Source organism: Falco punctatus (assembly GCF_963210335.1).
Source record: "Falco punctatus genome assembly, chromosome: 3".
NCBI classification, from domain to species: domain Eukaryota; kingdom Metazoa; phylum Chordata; class Aves; order Falconiformes; family Falconidae; genus Falco; species Falco punctatus.
In genome coordinates this window covers 4,395,033-4,412,821 of record NC_137582.1, presented here as the reverse complement: position 1 = coordinate 4,412,821, position 17,789 = coordinate 4,395,033, and the positions used below count along the sequence as shown (strand labels likewise).

Genomic DNA, 17,789 nt, shown 5'->3' with positions numbered 1-17,789 from the left:
TTAACATGATCTGTCTGCTCCTTTGGTGCTCTCTCATCCCATTCTGATCGACCCATGAATGGGCTCCCTGTATTATTCATCGTACACTAAATTAAGCTTTTAGTGTTAAAGGCTTTCAAGTGTGGCGTTCTTTCCGTAGAACTCATTACCTGTGTCAATACACTAAGAAGAAACACTTAATAGATTTAAAACATCTAGTATCTGCCATTTTTTTCAGCTGTTATTAAGACTCAGAAGCATTTGTTATTCTGGTAATATTCCTTATTGTCCTGATGTTAGTTTCATTAGTCAGTGAGTATGCACTATGGAGTTCCAAAGTGTCTTTGCATCATATGAACTCTAATTAGTCTTGAGGTTTTCTGAAAAGGGTTAGGCAAATGAAAATTATCATGTCTGATCATGGCCTTGTACGCTTTCATAAATTAGGAAATCTGTTTTCATAACCTGTGGGAAAGCAGAAATAGTAGCATAGGAAAAACTCGAACTACAGCCCTTGCTCCAATCACAAAATGAGCACAAATGAAATGCAGATGGTATACTGCTTGGTTTTGTTATGGTCCTTGAACACAGATTTTGTGCAGAAACATTTGTATAAGTATACAGCTTCCTAGCTCCATTTCCCTGCACTACTCACTGAAACACCCTACAGAAGATGTCACCCACAGACGTGTGATGCCTGCCTCACTCTGGCAGGAAGAATCAAAGGGTTAACTTGACTGTATCTTTAATGACCACCCAGGTAACACTTCATGAAGACAATTGGACAAGTTGCTTCTCTCAAGGGTGCTGTTCTAAGCTTGCACATGTCTGTGGCTCTAGCAATACCTAACATTTTCTTTCCAGTCCCTTCAGTTTCCAAAATCTGTCTCCCTGCTGCCAAGCTGTCATGTACCATCCCTCTGCTTTACCTGTGTAACCCCATTTGTGGGCCATGTATTAGACTGAATCACTGAAACCAAAACTTTTAGACCCTGGATCTACAGAGATAGGTTACAGTGATGTGAGTTCAGCATACTCCACTCTTTCCCTTGCCAGAAGAACAAATTTCCAGTAAAACCTCACAAACCGTTTTAGAAGCTGTGGAGTTGAAAATTGTCACGGGGAAGAAATGGACAGCGGGGCTCAAAAGGGGGCTGGAAAGATGTGAACTTAACTGCTGTGGGAAAGAAACATTAATGGAGCAACACCCTCAGACACAGCTCTGTGAGTAAGATTTTCTTCACAGGCACAGCATGCATGAGTTTTGGGCATTTGGGGGTTTGCTTCATTTTCAAAGGAAGCTGAGGTACAAAAGAGCAGCTTGCAGAGCAAATGAACACTACTGGCTATCTCAAAACTTCAGTCTGCTATTTGATTGAAAACTAAACCCTCCTGGGTTTTCCGTCAAGCCGTGTCACTTCTGTTAGTTGAGCAATAAGCTCCTACTGTACAAATAATGGCCAGCCAATGTCTTGTTTAATTGACCTTGATGTAAATGCCAAGGAACCAGGCAGAAATATAGCTGCTGCATGTCATAGGGGACCGGTGCATGTGAAGAGCAGAGCTGGCATTTAGACACAAAGTATGAATGAGCAGGATAAATTAACCATTTTGCTCATCTCGGCTCCTAACTTGTGAGTTTCTTTTTTGTTGAAGGATGACAGGACCACTGTAAAAAAGGTGCACCAAGAGTGCCTGTGTCTTGTGACTAAAGGACACAAATCTTCAGGTTTATGCCTCAGGGTTACAGCTTCTGTGTCTCATCAGTGCCTGCGATCAGACCCTTTTGTTGTGGATTTGGGTGGTTGTTTTCAGAAAGGCATGTACAAGCTCACTCTTTGCAAAGACTGAGTTTGTAAAGGTGACTGACATGTCAGCATTTGCCTCCTCCCAGAAGGTCTGAGTTCCTTCCATTTTTTCCAAGTTGATAGCTCCCATAAGACATTAAAATGGTTAAAGCAAAGATCAACTTCCTTCTCCCCCCCCCCCCCCCCTTTTTTTTTTTTTTTTTTTGATAACAGAAATAAAACAGGGAGAAAGAAAACATCAGGTCTTGAATGACTGCATTATTTGGGAGTTGGTAGTCAGGCTCCAGGAGCTTAAACAGATGACCTAACGGAGGAGGCGGGTGTAATGTATTCTGTTGCACTATGCGATGTATTCTGAGCCTCTTGGCTCAAGGGGAGAGAATGTTAAAGAAATACCCCAAACAACAATGCAACCAAAACCCAAAACCCAGAAATAATCCTGGTTAGGGGAAAAAGTGATTTCAGCTCCGTTGCTGTTGAGTAGCCCCTCCCTGCTTGTCCCCATCTTCACTCCTATATCAAGGTGAAAACAAGAAACCATTTAGTCAGGAGTAGTGTCAGCGTGGAACATCTTCCAGGCTGCCTTTGTCCGCTTGCTAATAATGAAAGTCTATTTATAGCTCAGTGCAGAGCAGGGAGAGTGTGCTGTGGGTGACAACGTGATATGGATTTCACAGTCCATCAGTTTGGATTTCAAGTTTACAGTCCTCTCTCGGACTAATTGAGAAGTCAGACACTGTTTTGGGATGTTGCAGGCAATGCAAAATAGGGCGCCTGGTGCTTGTTTAGTGAGCATTTGGGGTCAGGTTGGCTGGGGCGACGTCAGAGCACTCTGAGATCAGTCAGGCTTTGCACAGTGGCCTGAGAAAACCCATCTCATGGAGAGAGGTTTTGCATGCTGAGCATTAAGGTGCTTGTGGGCTTGGTATCTGTCATAGCCCATAACTCCATTGTAGCAATCAGTGCAGAAGTCCCAGATTTGACTGCCGCCCGGCCCTGGGACTAGGCACTGCAGGCACAGTGGGAGCATGGTTGCACCCATGCAGCAGAGCCTCCCAACTATCTCTTTTCCCTCTGCCCCTCCTGCACCTGGTCATTTCGGCCACCATTGCTCTGTCCATCCCGCTGCTTCTGGGGTTTCACAGTGAAAGGGTGCCAAAACCCATGCAACAACAAAAGGGAAAGGAGAGAAGATGTTTTGGCACAGCACAGCTTCAGCATTCCCCCTTTGCTGTACTGGTGCAGCTGAAAGGTTGCAACAGGACAAAAATGGGAAATTACTGGGAAAGAGATGCAGTTGCCCAAAGGGAGGAAAGGGGACACACCGGGAGCTGGTGAGCAGCAGGTTGCACTAGTGGCACTGTCCTGAAAAACAGCTCCCACTCCAGCAGATTAACCTTTTAATTCAACAAAATATAGATACAGAGACACACAGGTTGAGTTGATTTCCTGGCAGAGAAACAGAAGTTGAGTCTCAGTCCACCCATGAATGAATCCTGTCACTACCCTGTAGGACCAGAAATACGCTTTTCCTTTCGGGGGGGGGGGGGGGGGGCAGAAGAAATGATCCCAGACTGATTGATGGGGTCTGTGCCCTTCACATATGGGCACCACAGTGAACCATGACCCAAAAGTGGGCCTGACCTGCTGTGGTCATTAGTGTGAACATGCAGATGGGTCTCATTGCATTTGCAGCTTTGTTGTTGCACTGGTGCAGTACACCAATTAGTGTAAATGGGGCCAAAGTAACCAGGAGAGGAAATACTCAGGTTGGATACTCAGTGTTTTTGAATAGCTCTCAAACTGCTGGAAGCAAGCTGCTGTCTATTTGCAGTGCTGGGACTTGGGTGCTTCTGTTTCTACTTTCTCCTGCTACAAGTTTTGTCCTTTGGGCTTAATTCCATCCTCTTCCTGGACATGTTTTCAGTGCAGTGCTCTCAGACAAGTGTCTTGATGAAGCACTCCTGCCTCGTGCCTAACTTCTTCCCATTGCCATGTTCAGCTGGTAACCCCTGTTCTCAAGGATGAAAACTCCACACTTAGAGCTCCAACTCTTCACCACGATGGAGTCCATGGCAGGGGCTATTTTGTCCAAACACTTTTTTTCTACACCAAAGGTGCTGAGTCGTAAGTTGAAGTGCAGTTGCCTACAGCTAGGCATTGAATACCACTGAACTCTGGCAGCTCGGCAACGTGTGGTCTGTGCATTGAAAGCTGTGCCTTATTTTAAGCCCCTGGGTTTCAGAATTTTAGTCTTTGCTTTTCGGGTTTTTCCCTCTTGCAAGTGAGCCTGATGTTAGTTCAGGCACAGCTTATGCTGTCTTGGAGCAGGGCGATGGACTACATGACCTTCTGCATTTTGACCCTGTTTTCTGACTAGAAAGAACATGGCGAGGCTCAGTAGTTTCCTGTAAGAAGAAGCTGTCTAAAGCACTGCAAGAACTAGATCCTTATTTAAGAATCTCTTCCAAAATGTTTTACTTTTCCTTAATTCTTTAAGCACAAGGTTAAATTAGAGGGATATGGATTTGATGGGTGGACTGTTTGGTGGATGAGGGATCAATTGGATGGTCACATCCAGAGGGTAGCAGTCAACAGCTCAACGTCCAGATGGAGGTCAGTGAAGAGTGGTGTCCCTCAGGGGTCTGTGTTGGCACCAGTACTGTGTAATATCTTCATCAATGACATAGAATATGGGATCAAGTGCATCCCCAGCAAGTTTGCAAACGACACCAAGACGAGTGGTGCGGTTGGTATGCATGAGGGTGGGGATGCCACCCAGAGGGACTCAGGCAAGTTCAAGGAGTGGGTCCATGTGAACCTCATTAGGTTCAACAAGCCCGAGTGCAAGGTCCGGCACCTGGGTCATGGCAACCCGCAGTATCATAGCCTGGGGGATGAATGGATTGAGAGCAGCCCTGCAGAGAAGGACTTGGGGGCACTAGAGGATGAAAAGCTGGACATGAGCCAGCAATGTGCACTCGCAGCCCAGAAAGCCAACCGTATCCTGGGCTGCATCAAAAGCAGTGTGGCCAGCAGGTCGAGGGAGGTGATTCTGCCCCTCTGCTCTGCTCTGGTGAGACCACGCTTGGAGTACTGTGTTTTGCTCTGGAGTCCTTGGCACAAGAAACATATGGACCTAACAGATCCAGAGGAGGGCCACAGAAATGATCAGAAGGCTGGAACACTTCTCCTGTGAAGACAGGCTGAGAGAGTTGTGGTTGTTCAGCCTGGAGAAGTGAAGGCTCCGGGGAGACCTTTTAGTGGCCTTTCTGTACTTAAAGGGTGCTTATAAGAAAGATGGGGACAGACTTTTTAGTAGGGCCTGTTGCAATAGGACAAAAAGTATTGGTTTTAAACTGAAAGAAGGTAGATTCAGCCTGGACGTAAGGAAGACATTTTTTTACAATGAGGGTGGAGAAACACTGGAAGAGGTTGCCCAGAGAGGTGGTAGACAACTCATCCCTGGAAACATTCAAGGTCAGGTTGGATGAGGTGCTGAGTAACCTGGTCTAGTGGAAGGTGTCCCTGCTCATTGCAGGGGGAGGGTGGACTAGAGACCTTTAGAGGTCCCTTCCAACGCAAACTGTTCTGTGTTTCTGTGTTCAGTTTTCACTTGGACCCAGAATTTTCTGCAAATTAATTTAGGGTTGGACTAAAGATGCTGTGTTTTGCTAGTTCTTACTCATGATGTGGTGGAGACTGCATTCCCAAAGTCACTCTCATGAATCCAGTGGTGGGTTATCAGCACCCTGTTCCCCTCCTTTCAGGGCCATGATGTGGTTGCTTTGCTACTTCTCATGCTGATGGAATTATGTCTTCTGTGTTGGAGCAAAACCAGGCAGTTTGAGGCACTCTGTACTAGCAAGTTGACATTGCAAGGCAAAGCAACAAGAAAAGGCATGAATTAATTAGGTCTGACCAGCTTTATTTTAAAACTATAGGTAGAGTTTGAACTTAGAACTCAAATAATACAAACTCTAGCATCCACTAAGTTTTAATGCATCTAGACTTCGAGTCACTATTGCCATTTTCAACTTTCATCTCATTCTCTCTGTTTTCAGTTAAGTTCACACCCTTTCCATTGACATGTCTGTAATTCAGTTTACTTGCCGTATTCTTGGCTCTGAGAAAAACAAACAAGTTGTAGCTTAGTCTCTTGACATATCCTACCCTCTCCTCCTGCTCAAATGCACCCACACACAGTATTCTTTCAGCCTTAGAAGGAACAACGCTACAGTACAAGTTACTAGTTTCATGAGTTTGTAAGGTCAGTTATTTGATAAAGCCTCCATACCTTGGATTATATTTGATGACAAAGACCCTGAGCTGCATCCCATAAAGGAAAAGTGCTGGATTATTCTGCATCCTTTCTGTCAGTGACTTGCATTAAAGACATTAAGAAAGGAGAAAAGATTGCTAATTTAGTCAGTAAGGATAAAATTCATTCTTATAAAATGTAAGAAGCAAATTCCTGAATTGTTACAAGTTCTGATAAGAAGCAGTCTGAATACAACATGCCACTTGTCAAAAGCAGTTTGCTTCTTCCCTTTGCTGAGTAGCCTTTGGGTTCTGCTTTTGCACTGAATAAAATGCGACCTAGATCATCTGGTGATGACTGTACTGTTTCCTTTATATTGAGGAGTAAAACAGCCCCCTGCTAAGAAAAATGTACAGCAGCTTCAGGTTTACCAGTTTTATCAGCTGTGTTCCAGGCTTGTACTATCTCCAGCTATCTGGAGCAAGGCGAATATCTGTATGGCATCACTCTGTACTTTGCTCTCAATCAATGGGAATTATTTATTTTTTTCTGCAGAATCCTAATCTTTTCCTGTTAAGAGATTTGCCTTCCAGAAGCAGCAGAAATCATACCAGGTCTGCTTGCTGAACTGGTGCAGGGGTTGGATGAGTTCGCACTCTTTATCTTGCATAACACTCCATGCTTTAGCATTACTTGAACGTGTCCATCCTCAGGTAGAGCTCTTGGCAGAAGAGGCTTATTCAAGAATTGGAAGGGTGTTATGGTAACTCTCAAGCCCTTGACCCTAAAAGTCAAATTTTGCCTATGCCAAGTATAAGATACATTGCTTGCATTGATTCCACTCTTATCTGTAGCAACAACACTTACTTGCTTAAAGTAAATTCATCTTGTTCTAAGACTGATTTGGTATTTATAACCCACTGCACTGACCTCCCAGAAAGACAAGTCTTTGAGTGCAGCTCATGGTGATAATCACTACTGATTCCTTTGTCCAAGCCTTGAACCTCCAGTCCATCACACTTTCCCACATAGCAACAACTGCATCAGAGCACTGAGTCCTTTCTTTTGCAGGATGGATCCAAAGAGTCTTCAGAGACCTCCAGTACTACCTGCATGGTTTACATATAGGTACCTACTCATAAAGATAATTCCCTTTCACACTTTAATTAACAGGCTGTCACTGGGAAAATCAGTAAGATAGTACGGTCTATAGCATCAGCAACAAGCAGGTTAAGGCCATAAGAGTGATATGGGGCTGGGCAGTGTGATGTACAGAAATCGAGTGCAAAGCCAGGCTGATGCAGCCACACAGTGCAGTGTTGAACTCAGGTACGATAAAGGGCTTGGGAACCATTTTAGTATGGCACTATGCAGAAATGCTCTGTTCATTAGGTGTAGAGACTGTCAGCATGGATACATTGCTTCCATTTCTGGAGTTATTGTGAGCTCTGCTAGCTCAGAGACCATGAGACACCCCAGAGGTCAAGCAAGAAATTATGGATATGGGCACCACAGGAGGTTGCTTCCCAGCAGAAACCATTGGTGTTGACACATAAGGTGCAGCAGAGGCGGGGGTAGTAATTTTTTTGGCTTTGCCAGTTTGTTTCCTCCTCTGTGTGTCTTGGAGGACATAGCATGTCTTCCTCTACAAGGCACAGATGGCTTGACTGCTCCATATTGAGGGGTTCTTTTTCTATAGGTAAACTCCTACACCTAGGAAGTGTGTCATGAGGGAGGCAGAGGCATACATGTGGGGACAAAAAGAAAGTAATGGCTTCTGATGATACTTTTGTTATCTGAAAGTTGCAGGTTCCACAGCTGTGCAGAAATAGTGACTTGATGTACTTAGCATGGGGAAGCTGTGTTAACTCAACCTCGTCAAGGAGAAAATGACTTCTTTGATCCAGTCAGGGTCTTGTTTTTTACTGTATTTTCCAGATTTGCCAGTGGTGAGGGGTGAAGGGGAGGGAGGTGAGGGGAAGCCTGAAAGAGCTGGCAGTAAGTATCAGCATATCCAAGCTTTGACAGACAGACTGGTGGCATAACTTAATTAACTAATGGCCTGTATAGAGCTGTAATGGGATCCGAAAACAGAAAGCTTTTAAGCAAAACTTAAAGCCAACAGCATCAATAACAGTGAGCTGAGGGCACTTACTCCTTCTGTTTTTTTCCTGTAAGACTGGTGACACAGCCCCTCACCTACTCTCTATCCCTAAAGGCATTTCTCCATCTAGTGTCCCTGGACAACAATTACAGCCAGCTTGGTCCCGAGATCCCACTTTTGCTCCCATATGGCTCAGTGGTTTTCCCATAAACCCACAGAAGCTTTGAGAAAGAGAGAAAGAAGATGGATTCTGGAAGGATGCTCCATGGAGCTGGCCTGGGCTGCAGCCACCTCTGTGAACGCCACTGGTTGCTTCTGTGGCAGTTGGGAGTGCTTTGGTTTGTCATTTACATGATAGAGAACATGTAAATGTTGCTCTTCCCCTTTCCCTACAACGGTGCTCACCCCTTTGAAACTCTAGCTCTCTCAAGCCTGAGAGGACTGTTGCTTTGTCAAACTGATACTGAATGCAGGATTTCAGGCTGCTGGGGCAGCTCCTGGCATGCATTTGTCTTCAAGGGGGATTTGGTGTATGGGAACTGCTTGCTCCCCAACATACCCTGCAAACTTCCCACAGCATTACCCCAGCCTGCGGCATACACATGGGTGTGTGATCACATAGCTGTGAAGTCTAATGATGTGTGTGTTTTAGGCAATATCATGTCTAAACTAGGTAGGCTAGCAGAACCTGTCACTTCACCTTCACTACTTGCCTTCTCTGCTGAGCTTTTAATATGAGTAATTAAACCACAGTCTTTATTTGCACCTCTATTATTAATTTGTTGGATGAAGATGTCACCTTTCTTCCAAGCACAGCATCCCTGAGGCCCTGAAGCATGCACATATGGTGACACACCGCTCTGTTCCAGCAAGGTAGGTGGTTGTGCTCTTCTTCCTAATTTCCTCTTGCATGCACACCTCTTTTTTTAAAAGTGAAAGTTACAGGCTTCTTGTCACGTTTCCCTTTCAGCACCAGTTGTTGGGTTTTTTTTTAAGCGAGGCTAAGAGCAGTTCGTTCTGCAGGCTTGTGGGAACTTGCTGGGCAGCAGCAACAGCAGTGGCAGAAAGCGAGCATGGACAGATGGCTCTTGGCCGAACCTCCTGCCTGTCAATGGCTGGCAACTCCTCCGACAGCCGTGGTGTTTCAGGGAGAACGGGCAGAGCGCTGCTGGCTCTTACATTTAGTGCTGCTGGTTGCAACCTGCCAGGGACAACATATGGTTCACAGTTCCTACAGAGAGAGGTGGACAGGAGGTAGCTGCAGGTCCCCCGCTGTGATGCAAGCCATGCCTGAGTCTGCTGGCTGGCACCAGCTGAAATGCCACACAGCAAAGTGCGCCTTGGAGTGCTCTTAAGGGAGCATCCCATAGCATCATTGTTTAACCGCAGCCAGCAACGAAGCCCCACACAGCACTCGTTCGCCCTCCCATACTGCAGCAGGATGGGGGAAAGAATCAGAAGAGTAAAAGTGGAAAACTTGTGGGTTGAGATAAAGACAATTTAATGGGACAGAAAAGGAAGAAAATAATAATGGTGATGATAATAAGGATAAGAATTACAATATACGAAACAAGTGATGCCCAATGCAATTGCTCACCACTTGCTGACCAATGCGCAGCCAGTTCCCAAGCAGTGGCCCCTGGCCAGCTTTCCCCCAGTTTATATCCTGAGGATTGCATCATATGGTCTGGAATATCTCTTGGGTCAGTTGGTGTCAGCTGTCCCAGCTGTGTCACCTCCCAAATTCCAGTGCAACCCCAGCCTGCTCGCTGGTGGGCAGCATAAGGAGCCGCAAAGGCCTTGGCTCAGTGTAAGCGCTGCTCAGCAATAGCAAAACCATCCCTGTGTTATCAACACTCTTTCCAGCACAGAACCAAAGCACAGCCCCATACCAGCTGCTATGGAGAAAAGTAACTCTATCCCAGCCAAAACCAGAATGCATAGTCAGCCAGAAAAGTGGTGAAGGTGTCAGGGAATAAAACACACTGAGTCTGTGGTTTATCCTTCTTAACACCATTTCATCAAAGGCTTTTGGGAACCAGGATGCATGGGTTTCTAATGAAAATGTGACACCTGAGGATTATGTACTTCCTCTACTTGTAGGTGGGAAGAGGAAAGCCATGATATGGCATGGACGGGGCAGTACTGTTTTCTTGCAGAATGATTTAAACTAACAGTTCACATCCTACTTTGGGATACCTTATGGTGGCCTTCCAACACCTAAAGGGGCCTACAAGACAGCTGCAGAAGAACTTTTTACACGGGCATGTAATGATAGGACAAAGGGGAATGGCTTCAAACTGAAAGAGGATAGAATTAGATTAGATATTAGGAAGAAACTTTTTGCTGTAAGGGTGGTGAGACACTGGCACAGGTTGCCCAGAGAAGTTGTGGGTGCCCCATCCCTGGAAGTGTTCAAGGCCACGTTGGACAGGGTTTGGAACAACCTGGTCTAGTGGAAGATGTCCCTGCCCAGGGCAGGGGATTGGAACCAGATGGTCTTTGAGGTCCTTTCCAACCCAAACCATTCTGTGATTCTATGATTCTAAAAGTATACCTCTTGGGGCTCTGTCAGCTTTACAGAAGAAATCAGAAGACAAAACTCTCTGTCCCCTTAGGAAGCAAGGCAACTGCTTCATGGGTCCTCAATGCATGCTTCCGAGCAGCACAGCAACGCTTTGGAGCTCCAGGAGGATACCCTTACCCTGGGATATGTTAAGATACTTTCAACTGTGCTATAGGGACTTAAAATCTGGGGTGATTTGGTCCTGTGGCATTAATGGAATTGGTATTCTAGGGTCTATCAGAGACAGCAGAGAGTCCTGACCTCTTGTCTGGACCCCTTTGCATGGCTTGACACGTGTTTTGGAGGTTAAACTTTTGTCTGTTTGGGTGGAGGGCAAAAGAAGGACTTTGTTCCTCTGTGAAAATGATCTGACTCTACAATTTTCCCACAGGAAGAGTAAGCCTGCCAAATTTAGAGAATTTTGATTCCAGGCATGAATTTCACAGCTGATCACAAAACAGTGATGGCCATAACACAAGCACGAGTGTAAATACTGATTCAAGGGAGTAGCAGACACAGAGAATGTCTCTGCTGACGTTGGTTCATATTGCACATTACCGATCAATAGCAAGAGCAGAAATTCTTCATATTATGGGTAAGACTTCATGTCAAGCAAAAGTATGATTGCAGCTCTGAGCCACATACCTGAAATGGCATTTAATTAAATAGCATCAAGGAGCTTAGCACAAGATGTCTCCGGAGTCCCAGGGGGATCATGTTATGACAATGCTGTAAATAATACTTAAGTTTATCTGGTTTAGAGGTTACTCACATACCTGTCTCCTGCTGTACTCACCATCTCTATGTGGACTGGGTATCTGCATCAGAAAGAAGTGGTGTGACATCCTGGTATTTATCTCTTTAGGAAGAGAGTAAGATACTGTTTACATTTCTGGCCAGGAGAAGCAGCAGTGTCAGCCTGATAGCTTCAGTCCTCTAGTCCAGAGTCGGCTTTATTATGTGAGATGACTCTTTACAAAATAGTTTAAGTTTCTGACTTCCTTCCCAGTTTTTATGTAGGTTAGATGGGGCACCGCATCTTTCTGTATTGAGATGCAGAACTTAGCACAATATGGTCCAGCTCTCAGGCTGGGTAAAGGCAGTGCTTCAGCATAAAGAGGTGATGACAGTAATTGCCTGGATCAGAGAGACAGAGACCCTTTGTGATAGTCAATAAGCCTTCCACATGGCCTCTGGTTGTCCTTAAGCACACAGCTTTGAAAGCAGCAAGGAACTTAGCAATTCTAGAAAACCTGAAAATCATTAAAAAAGGTTAGTTCATAGTTAATCACAATTTCCCAATGAAAGGTGAAATGCTAATTATTTCCCCCTAATTACACTAAAATCTTCAGAGGATTCAAATATTGGCATGACCTATAGTTTACAGAGACCCAGATGACACCCACATACCACCTAATTAGCAATGACTTTCCACAGAAGGCACCTCTTTGAAGCATTACATTTTCCACATGCTTTTTCATATTAACACTGCAAAAATAACCCTCCCTACTTGCTACAATAGAGGATGAGTCAGACACATCATTGCAGAGCACCCAAAACCTTCCCCAACCAGAATAATCCTTGTAACACTTGCTAATAAGTGAAAGCGGAGGGGGTCTGTCCTCATCTCCCTGTCAATGGGAGTTAAGTGTGCATAGGGAGGAGAGAACACAATTAAAATTAATAATTTGCATTAGCTACACATTATAATGAATACACACTAACCATCAGGGAATAATTATCTGGTTGTATTAGTAACCAGGTCATGCTTTGGTCCATGGCCCTGCAGCCGCAAGATATGACTTGCCTTGGTTTCCAAAAAGCAGCAATGCTTCAGAGATATCCAAGTCAAGCACACAGCTGCTGGGGAGAGCAGGGCTGGCAATTAACCATTAGTGTCAGACCTATGTACGTCCCTCAGTTCAACCATTATTTTTTTTCCGCTCTAGTAGGAGGCAAGAAATGTGGAACTTTGCGGACACAAGAGGTCATGCTTTTGACTGGTGACCTTATGGAGCAGCAGCGTTTCCCATCTGAAGCCTACAGAAAAGAAGCAGGAGTTTCACTTTGTGTTCTTGCTGGATTTGTCAGCTACACAAGTTGTTCTGTGTCATCAAGGATTTATTCACCACAGCAATGTGAATAAATCATTGTCCTGACAGCACTGAAATACACTCTTATGCATGCTTAGGAAGCAGGGGGTAAAATACAGGCAAAGGTGGAAGTCAGGCTGTATGGAAACATGTGTGTCTGTTGAAAGCATTTTCTTATGTAAAGAAGACTGACATTTCTTGCAGGCTGATGCTCCTAGTTGCAGTTACCAGTAAAGAAAAATCTTTGATGTATCAGCCACTGCCTAGGGAACCTGGCAGGAGAGAGGAAAACTACAAGTGAAATAAGGCTGATGTGGAAAATGTTTGCCCTTACCTTACCTGATCTGTCTCCCCCAGTCCAGTTAACGCAGAAAATAAATACAGCCATAAGGAGAAGGCACTTTAATTAGACAGCTTTTGGGTTCTAAAGCCTCAGTCCGTATTTTGACAGACTGTTTCATGTTTTCTCCACCTTGCTAATCCCAGTGGCAGTGTGGAACATGGTACAGGAATCAGTACAACTAGGATCTTCTGAGCAAACATTTCCCTCCCGCAGAGGACCTTTCAGTGGGGTGAGGTGAAACACTAGCAGGAATGGGGACTCACACCTGTTTCTGAAAGTTTGTTGTCCTTTATCCTGGTATAGAGTGGATTCACCTGCCTTAAAAGAGATCGCCACAAAGAAAACCCCACCGCAGGGGAATGGGAAGACCAAGGACGTTGTTGATTCAGTGTGGGAGCAACGCTTACTTTCTCAGGTAAAGAAACAATATATCTAGGACTCATTCCAGGATGAAAAAAAGGGGAAAAAAAGTTAATTCTCCTGGGGTGTGCTTTTGAAACGAAGTGCCAGATACTGGAATCCTAAATCCACATTATCTAAATGTTTAAATAAATCTGCAATATTATACTGGTTTTGGCAGGGGTAGAATTAAATTTCTTCCGAGTGTGTGGCTTGTACGTGGCTATATTTTGGATTTGTGATAAAACCATTGCTGATAATACACCTATATTTCAGTTATTGCTGAGCAGTGCTTACACAGAGTCATGGTCTTTTCTGCTCCTCATGCTGCCCCGCCAGTGAGTAGCCTGGGGTTGGACTTGAATTTGGGAGTTGACACAGCTGGGACAGCTGACCCAAGGGATAGTCTATACCATATGACCTTTTTCTCAGCAATAAAACTGGACAGGAGCGAAGGTTACCCAGGGCTGCCTTTGTGCAGTGACTGGCTGGGCATCAGTTGGTTAGTAGCAAGCAATTGTTCTTTCTCGCATCACTTGCTTTTCTTGGTTTTTTAATGAGTTTTTTTTCTCTTTATAAGGTTTTTTTTCCCCTTCTTTTTTAAAAATTATGTCTTTATCTGCCTTTACCAGTATTTAACTGTATTTATCTCAACCCATGGGTTTTTGCACTTTTACCCTTCCAATTTTCTCTCCCACCCCACTGGGCAGGAGGATGAGCAAGTATCTGTGTGGCGCTCAGCCGTCCACCAGGGCTAAATCACAACATACAATAATCCAAATGTCTGAGCTCTGAGAAGCCTTGGCACCCCACAGCTCATCACTCATCTCAGGGCACTGAAGACTATGGTCCTTCAAGTACTATTTCACAGAATCACAGAATGTTTGAGGTTGAAAGGAACCTCTTGAGATCTTCTAGGCCAACTGCCCTGCTGAAGCAGTGTCAGATACAGCAGGTTGCCCAGGACTGTGTCTGGTCTGGTTTTGAACATCTCCAGGGATGAAGACTCCGCAGCCTCTCCAGGCAACCTGTTCTGGCTGCCCTCCAGACTGCCCTGACAGCAAAAAAAATTTCTTTTGTCTACTTTCTTCCTTTACTGAAATGTTTGTGAGCTCCTTTGACATGAAGTTGGGGAATACCTAGATTCTTAGGGGAAATCATAGGCCGAAAAGCATCTAGATCAGTAAAAAGATTCCAGTGCTGCTGGAGGGTTGCTTACTTTAGTCCTAATCTTGTAAGTTGTTTCTTACGTGGTAAGTGGAGGTCATTTGCTCGGTCAGATGTCTACGGATAGATGGGCACTCTTGTATGAAACAAGAGGACCTGCACTTACACAGAGCAAGCCAATGAAACAAAATAATACATCCATTATTAATAAGCATTTAAAAATGGTATTCTCTAGGAAAGATGATTTGATAGAAATTGAATCTTTTACCATCAAGGATGAACAGCACATTGGGGTTGGTGCGTCCTTTACCCCAAAACAGCAGGAGTGAAAAAAAACATATTCACCTTCTGTTTGAGTAACACTTTATACTTGCAGTTATTCTAGATGTTACTTGATGTGGAAATACCACGCTGCTTTTAGGCCAGTAGCTGCCTTAAACCAGAAAGTTTTTAGGCCACTTGCTCAGGATTGGCAGAAGCTCCCACAAAGAGGCCTAAGATCTGGACTAACTGGTAGATGTTCCAGAAGCCAAGGCAAGATGGTCAAGCCTATGAAGCATGAAACACAAGGATGGTCTAGAATTATGTATTAAAATGTCCTTTTGGTCCTGGAGAGACTCTCCTTGGCCCAGAGTCATGAAGCCTCTTGAATGTTTTTAACGCAGTAGCTATGGTTTCATCACTGGGCTAATACTTCTTCCAGCAGATTGCCCTGAACAGAGCTGGGTTCAGTAGACACATGCCTCCCATGGAAAATTTTAGAACAGCACAGTCCGCTTCAGCAAATCTGCCAGAGGTTAGAGTTGGTGGTGAAGAGGATAAAGGAGACATTTTTTACCTTTTTTCCATATTTGGCAAGTGGATTATTGGATGTGTTAATAGTTTTTCTCTGTAGCTTGTACAATCCTGTTTTATTGAGTAATTTACATGACATATAGTAGGCACATTCAAATAGACAATATTTGGAGTTATTTTTCATGTTCTTCGATCTCCTCTTGTATTTTCCATCAGCAGAAATGCTTACACCTATTATATACAACATCCACTCGCTCATTTTAATTCACCCCTCCCTCTTAACAAAGGATTTAGAGAAAGGAACAATTTTATTGAATAATTACCATCATTAATCCTTGCCTGTTGATACCTGAATTGTCATTCCATCCCCTAAATTTGCTTATATAGCAGCTTTCATGCAATGCATCACAAAATACTTTACAAATAATAGCTTAATGAAACACAATAGAACAACAAATCATTACCAGAGCAAAAGGACATGTCATAAAATCTTTTTGAACAACGCAAGTGATATCAAACAATTTAAAAACAGATACAGTCTGTGCTCCTTGTACTTCTCAGCAGAAGGCAATTCTGTGCATGAGGTGCATAGCAAGTAAGAGCTTTTGAGCCATGCAGGTTTCAGGCAAACTTTTCTGTGGGCAGATTTTCCTCTGATACAAAAGGATGCCCATAGATTTAAAGAGATTGTGCTTTAAAGAGAGTGTGCTTCCATTTAGGATTCATTTTGCTAAGAAATTTATGATTTATTCATACCTGAATATAAGCAGGACAGGAATTTAAATCATATGAGTGTTCCTAGCTAAAATCCTTGTATCTGGCCTTTCCAAGGATTCCATTTTCAAAGTGGAGGAGGCAATTTTGCACTTAGGGGTGTCCTGATGGGGACTTAAAATAGGCTGGGTACTGTACATTCAAGGACATCCTAACTGAATGTGTAGTGACTTTAACCTTCAAATATATCTCTGATCTAGTAAATTTTAGGGAGATATTCCTAAGCAGTACTAGTGGGAGAAAACATAAAAGCCTTGTTCTTCTGGACCTTAGGAAGCAAAAGATACTGCTGAATGTGATATAAACCTGCTTTTTCTTCCCGTTACTTTGTGTGGAGGCAGATCTGAACCACAATCAATCATAGATGAGCTGTTTCTTTGTGCTGTCTGCTCAAAGGGGTGGGGTGCTCAAGGTGCAGCGACAATTACACCTTGGCAAAGCCAGAACTGCACCAGGATCCCTAATCCATCCTGGTGCATTAAACAACGATGCCTTGTGTCCTCTTACAGGAAGAAACATGAAAGTTTTTTCAATCTGAAAGATTTCTGTCCAGGAATAACTGGAAAATGCTTCTGATTTAGAAGGTATGCTGAAAATGCTTCCCAGAGGCTGTAAACTGCTACAACTGTGGACAATATCAGCAAATAGTCCCATGAAGAATTGCAGTAATATCCATGCGAAATGTGTGGATAATGTTTTCAAGTCCCAGGTTAGACATCAGTCGCCACCTCCCAGCAATATGCCTTCAATAAGATAAAGATAATGTATATAGCAGTATTCATTGTACAGTTGGTTGTGCTGAGGCAGCCCTGTTGTGCTGAATGGATGAATGGCCTCTGACAGACAGTGAATCAACCCTTTCCTCTACTGCAGAAGGGCGAGGGAGGATTTGCACAAACCGAGGAAGAATTCAGAGTTGTTCAGACTACACGAAAGGTGACCAAGTGATATTATGATACAAAAGTATCTACAAAATCTAGCTGAAGGTAGAACCGAATGCTGCAGCTGTATGGAGTACCAGACAAGGTCTGCCAGCTTTAGTGGAGAAACAGAGGGGAAATGGCTTTCTCAAAGTCCCACAAGAGGTTTGTGGTTATTTTGATTTCAGTACCAACAGCCTGATTTCTTGGCAAGGTTATATGTACATATATTATATTTAGTTGGTTCCTAGTCAAAAAGATGTAATTTAAATGGGGAAAGTGGTAAGAGAGGGCATTGATCCTAGGTCAAGAACATATGGGAGTCCAGCTGCAAATAAAGATTGTGTGGTATTCTAAAGCAGCTTCTAACAGCGCTAATGACCTGGGCATGAAAACCATGAGTTGAAGCTGATTATGAAACTTGTTGGAACAGATATTAATTTAGTTGAATTTTTCTGTGAAGATGATGATTGTTGTTGTTAACGTCTTAGATTCTATCCTCCTGTTAAATTTCAAAGAACTATAGATCATAGAACCATATAATAGCCCAGGTTGGAAAGAACCTTAAAAAATCATCTCA

The 17,789-nt window shown here is 43.8% G+C and overlaps 1 protein-coding gene across 1 annotated transcript in view; it reads left to right on the top strand.

Moving 5' to 3' along the window:
• The first annotated feature begins 3,338 nt into the window (after window positions 1–3,338).
• Window positions 3,339–17,789, top strand: part of LOC308061349 (uncharacterized protein) — a 78,148-nt gene continuing 63,697 nt past the window's right edge. Inside the window, exon 1 of the mRNA XM_080381176.1 lies at window positions 3,339–17,789. This exon is cut by the window's right edge and continues 46,758 nt beyond it. The gene's annotated coding sequence lies outside the window, so the exon portion shown is untranslated.